General features: G+C 39.4%; 1 non-coding gene across 1 annotated transcript; it reads right to left on the reverse strand.

The window, feature by feature from the left end:
* Positions 1–2,151: 2,151 nt before the first annotated feature.
* Positions 2,152–2,258, reverse strand: LOC141602881 (small nucleolar RNA R71). Its single transcript, XR_012524787.1, has one exon. It is a non-coding gene; the product is annotated as a small nucleolar RNA R71 (small nucleolar RNA).
* Positions 2,259–11,603: the final 9,345 nt, after the last annotated feature.

An 11,603-nucleotide genomic window follows, 5' to 3' on the forward strand; every position in this document is an offset into this window, starting at 1 on the left:
GCATCCAATGATTTAAACCTAACATGTGAGAGCTTTCTAAGTCGGCTGATTTAATCCAAGTATCAAGTATAAGATGTCGAGTTGGATTAATGATTGATTTGCATGCAAGACGGAAATTAAACATCCATTTACCGTATTAGGTTTAGGGTGCATAACATGATCCATTTGTCTTAGTAAGGCATTTTGCAAATGTGGTTTTGAATAATCGAATAGTCGTCTGATCCGTCCTATATCCGGGCTAACCGGAGTCGGGATCGTCCTAGACTAATGCTGGAAGGGAACAGGCCCTGTAGCAGACGGCTATATGAGGCGCGAGGCAGCCGGCGGTGTAAGGGGCCTCCCTCTGGTTTTGAAAATGAGAAATGGGGAGCCTGCTTGAGGCGCGGGTTAGCCAACGGTTGTATGCCGTGTTCTGACTATTTAGAAAACGTTATAAAACGTGTTGAAAATGGGTATTTGAACCCGGCTTGATTTTGAAATGGTCGTTTAGACCGCATTTGTTGATTTGAAGAACTAGACTCGAATAATCATCATTATTTGATAATATTAGGTGTTGGGTTCGATTTGACAAACTTGACATGAATAGTTTTGAAAAATGATTCTGAACTAGTTGTCCATTTTGAATGTAATTAGTCGATACTCGTCATCGTACCCGGGTTAAAATCCGGCATGGTATGTAGAACCAAGGATGATTTTGTGTTGGTGACTAATATGTTTGTTTGAAGATGTGAAGAAATGAAATAAAAGGCTTTAAAATACCTTCTAAATGTCATTAACCAAATATTATCACCGAAACATGGATTTAACCGTCATGGTATGAAGAACCAAGGGTGAAAAATGTTTTATGGTTAAAACATGTGAAATGAAACAAAAAGGTTTCGAAAATACTTGAAATGGTAAAAACCGATTACAAAAATGAAAAATGGATTAAGGGAAATGACGAGAACAAACACGGTTGATTTCTGGTCTGAGTACCCCATTTAGGCGCGTGCCTGTTGGCGACCTAAGAGGCTTCTGCCTCAGACCAAAAATCGGTTTTGGCTCGTTTATTCCATGTTTTGGTTCATGTTATGCATGTTTTAGCATGTTAGAGTCATGAAACAAATGAAAACATAATAAAAGAGGATTTTACACCCTCATACTTACATGTTTGGTTATGGCGAGTGACCGACGTAAGTGTAACAACTCGTTTGATCGGAAAAAACTCGGTTTAAAACCGTTTTGGTAAGTGAAAGAGTGTTTTAAAAGTTTAGTGATGGTGTAGGGGTCGAAGTGGTTGGTCAAGTGATTTAATGCACGATGACGGTACCAAACAATGTTTAAGGCTCGTGTTTATGATCGGTAGGTCGTAAATACGCGTCGGATTGTGACTTAAGAAGTCGAGTCGAGAATTTTAAGGGAGAAAAGAGGGGGCGGACACTCGCGTAAGTCTCAAATGGGTGGCATTTGAGGGGTATTTATAGGAGAATGAGTGGTTGTGTGAGTTTTGAGCGACGTGGCCACCTGGGCTGCTCAAAGAGGTGCGAGCCACGACGCGGGCCTTCGAGCTGTGTTGTCGCTTTCACAACAAACGCAATCATGATTTGTTATATCCTAAGATTTGTAGTCATATGTTTGGTACTTGACCAAACATAAATCCGGGAAATCTTAGCATAGAAGGTTTGAAATGTTTTGGTTTTTGTGTTTGACTCGGTTTGACTCGTTGTTGGAGTCGGGATTTGAATTTTTGAGTCGGTTTTTGGTCCGGTGTCGGTTTTGACTCTAGTTAGTGTCATTGCGACCCCGTCGTCGTGCATTAAACACTCCAGGTATTTTTGAAATGTTTTGAGATGTTTTATTTTCGAAATCGTTTTAAGTTTTCCGACGTAAAGTTGTACACAGACTGTCGATCAAACGCCGCAATTCCAAAACATGTTGTAGTCCGATAATCATCAGGTGTTTGTTGGAGTCTCAGCAGATACTGGGTATCTACAGATTTCTCAAACCGGTGTAACTCAAGACCAAATTCGATGGGTCATATTTCCTTTTTCTCTAATTGGCACCGTGAAACAATGGTTGAAAAGCCTTGATATGGCTACTCTCGGAATTGATTCTTGGAAGAAGTTGGCTCTAGCTTTCTACAAAAAGTTCAATCCACCGGAAAAGACTAATATGCTAAGAGCTCACATTACGGGCTTTAAGCAAAGAGATGAAGAATCCTTGTATAAAGCTTGGGAGCGATTCAAGGGAATTTGCCGCTCATGTCCTCATCATGGACTTAGCGAGTGGTTCTTGGTACAACAATTTTGGAACGGTATTTATGAAGACTCAAGAAACATTCTCAACATGGGATCAAATGGAATGTTCACCGAAGTTGACGACAATCAAACTTGGAACAAGATTGAGGAAATGGCGGTCCATAACTCACAATATAGTAGACCTCGCAAGGCTACTAGAGGAGGAAAGCATGAAGTGGACTCCATTACTCAATTGGGTGCTCAACTTTGTGCTCACATTGAACCATCAATTTGAAGTTTGAAACAGCAATGGCTAGGCTTGAAGAAGCCTCAAAATCACCAAAGCATCATGTTAATGCCATGACGGCATCTTCATCAATCCCAAGTGGGATATGTGAGAATTGTGGAACTTTGGGACATGACCAAAGTGAATGTAGGGGAACAAATGAACAAGTGAATGCTTTCCAAGCATACAAGAGTGGTACCCCTTACTCCAATTATTACAATGAAAACACCAAATTCCACCCAAATCTCTCATACAAAAGCCAAAATGTTCAAAACCCTCAACCAAAATACACCCCACCTCCCATCAGAAACCAAAATCAAAGACCCTTTTACAACCAAAACCAAGGCTACCAAAATCAAACTACATACAATCAACAAAATGACCAAGGTTTTGATGTTCAAAAAGCGGTCCTCCAAATGCAAAAGAATCAACAAGAGTTTTTCTCTCAAATGCAAAAAGATAGTCAAGCAAAGGAAATCACCATCAACAACATCCTAGCTCACACCAAAATGTTGGAAACCCAATTGACTCAACTAGCATCTTCAAGCTCACAAAGACAAAAGGGGAAATTACCACCTCAAAGTAATCCCCCAAGACATGAAACGGTTAGTGCCATTCACTTGAAGAGTGGTACAAGGTATGAAGCACCGAAGAAGCAAGTTGAGGATGAAGTTGTGGAAGCTAGTGACAAGGAAGAAATTGTGCAAAACTCCAAGGATGGAGAACCATCAAAAGAAGAATTTTCAAAGAAAAATGAAGACAAGGCCAAGGAGAAGGAGCCCATTGTGATTAGACTTCCTTTTCCAAGTCGTCAAGCCAAGCCCAAATTTGATGACCAACTTGGAAAATTTATGGAAATTGTGAAGAATTTGGAAGTCTCGATTCCTTTTACGGAATTAATCAATCACGTGCCAGCCTATGCAAAATACATGAAAGACATCCTTACAAAGAAGAAGCCGATCCGGAAGCTTGAGACTATCACCTTCACTAAGGTGAGTAGTGAAATCCTTCAAGGGAGTTCACCTCCAAAACTTAAAGTTTCGGGAAGCTTCTCAATACCGTGCACCATTGGCGACACCACGATCAACAAAGCCTTATGTGATCTAGGGGCTAATGTGAGTGTTATTCCGTACTCGGTGAGTAAAAGGTTAGGGATGGGAGAGCTTAAATGCACCAATATCACACTCCAAATGGCCGATAGATCGACAAAGACACCATTAGGGATATGGGAAGATGTTCCCGTAAGAGTTGGGAAATTTTTCATCCCGGTGGACTTTGTCATTGTTGACATGGAAGAAGATTCCAACATTCCGATCATTCTAGGAAGACCTTTCTTGCACACCGCGGGTGCGGTGATTGACGTGAAACATGGAGAGCTCACTCTAGAAGTGGGAGATGAGAGCATAACTTTCAATCTTGACAAGACCATGAGAGCTCCCCGTTTGCATGAACCATGTTTTATGGTTGATCATTATAGCCGGAAGGATGATAGGAAGAAGTCGGAATTCCAATGAAAGAAGAAAATCGATGATGCTCCATTCAAAGAGCAAGTGAATTGTAACAAAGAGGGCTTGAAAAGCTCACCAAAGTCAAGCAATGAAGAGGATGGCCTCCTTGGCCAAGACAAGAAAGTGGGAGAGTTGTCTCTATCAAATCAAGAGATCTTTAGTGACCAAGTAGATGAAGTTTGTGGTGTTTGGGACGATGAGTTTGAAGGGATTTTCTATCCCTATATTGGTAATGCTATCGATCAAGACCAACATGAAGGACAACAAGTGCAAAGATCTATTGAGGATCTTTATCATGACAATGAAAAAGCTTTTGACTACTTCTTCAAGGTGTTGAGCATCATCAACAACACCTTGGACATGCCTCCATGACATCTCACTAAGGATGAGAGTTTGGTGGAGTCCTCCCTAAACCACCATTTGTAAATATTTCTAACTCCCTAACTTGCATTTTAATTCTTACATTGCATTTTTGTCATTTTTGGATTTTTATGCTTTGATCAAGACAATTATCATTTTTGTGAGAAGTGAGGGAGGGACTAATGATTTTATTGATGTGTAGTGCTTTAGCTTAGTGTGGGGATATCAATTGCCTAGGCTATTCATGCCTTTGTAGTGCCCCTACAATGAAGAACACGAGATTTGAAGAATGAAAAATGACACGGGATATGCAAGTGCACGGATGGAACTGAATCCGGGTAGACCAGGGAGAATCCGAGCGTCCTTAAGGAGAATCCGCTCGTCTTTTGGTAATCCGGGCGTCTTTGGCAAAATCCGTCCGTCCAATTGAGCTGTAAAATTGAAATTTTGGGACTGTTGAAGAATCCGAGCGTCCCAGCAGAGAAGACGCTCATCTTAAAGAATCCGCTCGTCTTTGCAGAAAGACGCCCGTCTTTTTGCCAGTGCAAAATAAGAAAGCTTGCTGTATCAGAATCCGCCCATTTTCAGTAGAATCCGCTCGTTCTGCAACTGAAAATCCGATCATCCCAGCTAAAAGACGCCCGTCTTTAGGCGAGAATCCTGAACCCAGATTAGGCAGAATCCGAGCATCCCGAAGGAAAAACGCCCGTCTTCCCCTGCAGTTTCAAAATTTTCCGGTGTTTTTAAATACCCCTCACACATTCATTCATTCATTCATTCATTCAAAACACTACCAAAAACCCCAAAACTCAAAACCCTCATCCTCTCCACCACCAAAACACGATTTCCTCAACCAAATTCAACAAAATCAAATCCAAACTTCCTTATAACAACAATTAATCACTCCTTTTCCAACAATAATCAATCGAAGCACCAAAATATTCAACCTTTGACTCGATTTTTGAATTACAAAGGCAAAGCCTTTCATCTTAAAATCGATTTGGGTATAATTGAAAATTGAAGATTTTCACTCTTTTCTTGGTATAATCATCAATGGCAAGAACAAAAGGATCAACAAAGGCACCTAAGGCAAAGGCACTCTCAACAAGGCAACAATGTCTTCAAGCAAAGAAAGCTTTAATGCCTATGGTGGTTGCTAGTGCAAACTTGGAAGTTCAACAACAACAAAATCCTCCCTTGGAAGCAACAACTTCAACAACTCCGGAAATTGCTCAATTATCAAACTATCCGGAGGTAATTTTCATTTCTAACTCCCATAGGGATAAATTTGCCAAGTATGCTAGGAAATCCATTCTACCCACCAAATTCATATGTGAAGATGCCTTGAACAAATTGGGTGTCCTTGAACAAACAAAAGCCTTCTTTGAAGCCATGGGGTTGGGAAAATTGTTTGCTACAAGAGAATTGACATACCCCTCCCTTACCTTAGAATTCTTGAGTTCTTTGAAAGTAACTAAGGTAGAGACTAGAGAACACATCGAGTTCCGCCTTGCCAATGTGAATAGGCGCACCACCTTTGATGACTTGAGTAAAGCATTAGGTCTTAGTGATACACCTCGTTATTACAAGAAGCCCGAAAAATATGACCCCGCTCCTCTTTGGGAGGCGATTTCCGGGAGGAAATTTGAGAACTTTCATGCTTGTCGCGCTCTATTAGTCCACCATCCGGGCATTAGAGTGTGGCACAAGGTCATCGGGAATACTATCATTGCAAGAAAAGACACTAACCACTTTACCAAGCTCGATTGTGTTCTACTTGAGTCGGCCTTAAATATTGGAAGGGAATTCACCAAGCCTTACAATGCTCTAAGGCTTTTGGTGGAAACATGGCTCAATGTTGATTGTGGAAAGCAAGACACCGCTTTTATCGTAAATGGAGGTCTAGTCACTCTCTTGGCCAAGTACTTTGATCCGAATTTCAACAAGGATAGCAAGTATGTGACGAAAAAAGGGGGTCATCTCACTGACATGGATGCCATGATTAACAAGTACAAGTGGGTTACGCATAATCCCCTTGACACCAAATATGGGTGGCTCACCAATGATGCTAGATCTTTTACTTTGCCTTCCAAGATATGCCGTTTGAGTGTCCATCAGACCAACTACCTTCTCCCCCTCTCAAAAGAAGCCGAATACATCATCCGTCAACAAAGGGGCGAAATTGAAATGCCCTCCTCCTCCATTGTCACACCACCCTATCCATTCAAATATCAAGAGTTCAAACTCGAAGGTGTTGAAGCGGGCAATGACTACATGACTCTACTCATGCAAGAGATGCACAAACAAGCTTATAAGGATCGGGAAGATGCATACTTGGCCCAATATCCACCCCTCCTTTATTTAGCTAGGCAAGGAGGTTGTTGATGATGAGGGCATTATTGAAGAGGTAAACGAAAAAGAAGAAGATGATGAAGGAGATGATGAAGGAAGTGAGCAAGGAAGTGAAGAGGGAAATGGTGATGAGTCCACTTCTATTGAGGAAAATGATGACAATGATGATATAGTGGAAGATTAGCAAGCTTTGGAGGCTCCTACCCTCTTGAGGTTTGTCTACTTCTTTCTTTGTTTTATTTATTTTATCTTGATCATGGTTGGAGAGTCCTAGCAATATAGAGGACTAACACCTCGGCCCCATTGAGGTGTTCTTATTTCATTGTTCCCACTTTTGAAAATCTGAAATGACATTTTAGTTTCATGCATTGCATCTTGTGTGCATGAACTACCCCCAACTTTAGGACATTAGAAATAATGTCTATTTCGGTTTGGGAAGTACATGCATACGCAACGGGAAGTAATCTAAATTACGCTCTCCGTCATAAACAAAAACTCATGCATCATGTAGTGTAGATTAGTGTAGCTTGCATTTAGCATAGAATTCATGCATCATACTTGCATATTTTCCGATCATTTTGGCCATTGAGGACAATGCCTATAGTGTGGGGATGGGGAATTCTAACTTAACTTTTATTCAAAAAACCAAAAAAACTTTTAAAAAAATTTCGAAAAAACCAAAAAAATTTAAAAATTTAAAAATCCAAAAACAAGTTCATTTCCTTTGTAGTGTAGTTGTATTTATTGTTGTATATATTGTGTTTGTTCTATCCTTATTCACATTGATCGACTACGCCACATCCGAGACATGAGGATATTGAAGACCGCATGGTATGATCTTTCCAATCTCTTTTTTCCTCTTTATGTTAATGACTATGTGGCTTTATTTTGATTGATGCGGTATAACAATATGAATCTAGGACTTGCATTTAGTTTATTTGGCATATTAGTTGGTAGAATCATATGCATTAGGATGTATAAATTATAGTTGCATCATGGCATGTAGTTTGCATGTTAGAAAATTTTGCGAAACCGTCTACTTGGGAAGCTTGACAAGTGTATATAGGCCCTAGTAGATGCTTTTTCTTCTTAAGACTTTGCTTGTTAGAATACTTGTAAAACACCCTAGGATGTGTCATGCTAGTATCCTTTGACCCATGGATTAAGGCCTAGTCAAGAGTACCTTACGGTGTGATAACTCCTTGGCTACCGTTTATTCCAAGGTGACCCTTGAAACCATGCATCCATCATCCATGTTCTACCACATTTTTGTCATCAAAGGGAATGGGCACAAAAATTGTTCAAAAATTTGAGTTCAAGAAAAGAAAAGAAAAGAAAAAGTTTGCAAAATGCATCAAAAGAAAAAAGGAGCAAAAATAGAACTCATATGCTTCAAATATAAGGCACCCTCACTACATATGGGGTGACTTTGAAAATGTTCAAAAAGAAATGCAAAAAGTTAAAAGTTGTCAAGTGTTGAAATGCCAAAAATCAAAAGAAATGGCAAAAGAAAGTGTTCTCAAATGTTATATGCCACAAGAAATTGGGGGGAAAAACAACAAAAGCAAACTCCCAAAATGAAACTCAAATATCTATTGATCCCTTTATCCATCGTATCCATTTTTGTGCATGGTAGAGAGGGGACGACCCTTCTTCTTGTCTAGGCAAGAGAGGGAATTCCGCGATCCTCCAGTGTTTCTAACGCTATAGGGAGTCTACTCTTGACAAAAGCATTTAACGATTGAGGACAAAGGTACCCTAGCTTGACACAACTTGGAGGTGATTTATTGGTATCCTTCTAGGCTTAGTAGTTTGAAGAAATTGAATCTATGAAGGAGTGTGTACCCTTGAATTACTTCCCTTGTAGATAATTTCCGTCACTTAGATGAGGAAAGTAACTATTCTTTTGTAGATGCATCCATTACTTGATTTTGTGTGCTTAATGTTTGGATGTGTCGCCATTTTGGCAAGACCCACCTTGCCTTGCAAGAAGGCATCTTACCTCATGGTTGTCTTGTTGTGAGTTGAAGGGGTGGAGTGAGACCCGCTAATTATCTCAAATCGGCTATGTTATTAGGTTAGTTTAAATAACGGTCCTAGTCTTTGTCACCTCTTTACTCGGGACGAGCAAAGGTTCGGTTTGGGGATATTTGATGTGACCATAATTTAAGCACATTTAGTCCCTGAATTAGCCTTGTTCCCATGCTTTTTAGTGCATATTTGGGTCATTTATTGTCTTTAGTCCTTTGTTTTGCATATTCTTTGAGGTTTTGTGTCCTTGGTAAGAAAGGAGTGCAAACCTTGCATTTTCATGGCAAAATGAAGCTAAATTGATTGAATTCAATGACCAAGCATCAAGGAGAGACAAGATTAGAAAGCCTTTGTACATACTATAGTAGATGGGCAATGATGAGAAAAGATCCTTGCATCCCCGAGGAAATCCTTAAGGATTCTATGAAGAAAAAGGAAGAAAAGAAGAAGGAACGAAACTGTAAGACAATCCGGGCGGATTATCCACAAGACGCCCGTCCAGCACCCACAATCCGAGCGTCTTCACCCTGTGGACGCCCGTCCAAAACACCACCATTTCGCCCGTCTTCCCCTTCTGGACGCCCGTCCAGAAGCACCCAAATCCGCCCGTCCCGTGCCTAAGACGCCCGGATTCCCTAACAGCATTTTCGTCTTCTACAAGCTTCAAGGAAGGATGCGCATCTTTTTCTAAGACCGGCAAAAAGGAGACCAGAGTCTCCCTAGAGACCGGCGATTCCTCAAGGACTTAATCGTCATTTAAGCCCTTAGTTAACCCTAATTTATGTACCTAATCCCCACTATAAATACCCCATTAGTCTAATTAGAAGAGCATGTTCTTCTAAGCAATCTTTAGTGTAGTTAATATCAATCAAATCTCTCTTTAATCTTGTAATTAACATTTAATCAAGTTTTAATACAAGTTTCATTTCCTTAATCTCTCTCTTGTTCATCCTTTATTTTGGGTAATTGAAGATTATTTGGGTTATTATTGGGAGATTGACAACCTTCCAATCAAGCATCAAGTACTTCTACTATTCTTTGCTTTATTATTGGAATCATTAGTAGGTATAATTCTCTTAATCCCTTTTTAATTATTGTTAATTATATTCATTTATTCATCATGTTTCACTTTGTTTGTATGATTGACAACCTTGCTAGCATGTTCAACATGATAATGAGTGAGTAGTTTTCTTAGCTAGGGTTAATGGGTAATTAGGGGAAACCAACATGGGGAATGATTCATGCTTAATTTAATATGTTTTCATAGTTTATTTGCTTGCTTGTTGTGATCTCAACTTATGCACATGTTATATTACATGAAATGTGAGCATATGAATCCTTGCATTTTTTACCCATCACCTATCTTTTCAATGAGACTTATAAGACATAAACCAACTCGAGTCTCATTAGACCATGCATATTGTTGAGTAGGGAAGATTAAGTCGACTTGTAGGTGTTGTACAATCTAATCGATTCGGCTCCGGGACCAAAACTTTCCTAGGATTGTAAGATATAAACCAACTCGATCCATCACAACAATAATTGCTTGCTTATAATTTGAGAATATGTTTGTATGATCAATTCCCATGAATCCGCTATGACCCCATGACACCCTAGTGTCTTTTATCAATTGTTTACATCCCTTTTTAATCATCTTGCTTGTTTACTTTCATTACTATTTAGTTTAGTGATCTTCTACTTCAACCTCAAATTGTGACACCCTTAGACACCACTAGTTGCAATATAAAATCTCATCTCAATTCCCGTCCCTTAGGATCCAACCTTTACTTGCCTCTTTACTAATTGTAGAGTTGTTTGTGAAGTTATAAATTGTGTTTTGGTCTAGGTGCTCCTAACGAGAAGTACTGAAAACTAAACCTCCATCGTGAGTCCGACCATTAATTAAACAATTAATTAAGCGAGGCATGTTAATAATTATTATGTTATAATTGGATAGGTATTGGACTTACGGAAGACCTCTTGTGACTATATTTATTATTATTATATTGCTTGGACTCGGAATTCGCTATCGAGGTAGGATAGCTACTCAATCACTTTAATGTTTACTTGAAGGATATTATCTGATTGTATTGGTTGAATTATTTGGAATTGTGATGGATGATATATGATTGTTGGTTGGTTGCATTGAGATGATTCGATTTATGACTACCTCAGCTCGTGAGTGAGATGATTAAATTGATTATTGGATTCCTCAGCTTCGTGTCTGAGATGGTAAGATTATTATGTTACTCAATTGTATGCATTTTCATATCATGAGCACTTGCATTGGATAACCCATAACTGGTTCTGCAGGACTTGTTACTGGGATGATGAGACTACCTCAACTTCGGTTGGGACGATAAGACTACCCCGGCCAGGGATTGAGGGGATGAACGGGAGCGTCGGAGGATTGATAACGAGCATGCATTGCATTGCATTTACATTTAATATTGCTCTTGTATTCATTAATTATTGTAGTTTGGCTATTCCCACTCACCTTGGGTTGACGTGTTTTCGTTAAACTCCTGTTATGAACCAATTATTGGGGATCAGTTTGATTGGCAGGTTACAAGTTTGGGACGTGTGGACTGACGAGTCAAAGCTAGAGCATTCATGAGTTATATTTTTAGATGTAGTATAAGACTTATTTATACTTATTTTTCCATTGCAAGTTCTGTAAATTATTTTAAGACAGTTACTTCACTAAAGTTGTAATAAACTATTTGAGTTAATTATTTAATAAAGTACTTTGGATTGCTATACTTTGTTATTAATGCCTCAGGAAACTGAGATGGTAACACTCTTATTTATCCTCAAATGTCTAGTTAAGGCTCCTAAATAAATGGGGGT

This window comes from Silene latifolia, chromosome 9, assembly GCF_048544455.1.
Source record: "Silene latifolia isolate original U9 population chromosome 9, ASM4854445v1, whole genome shotgun sequence".
Lineage (NCBI taxonomy): Eukaryota > Viridiplantae > Streptophyta > Magnoliopsida > Caryophyllales > Caryophyllaceae > Silene > Silene latifolia.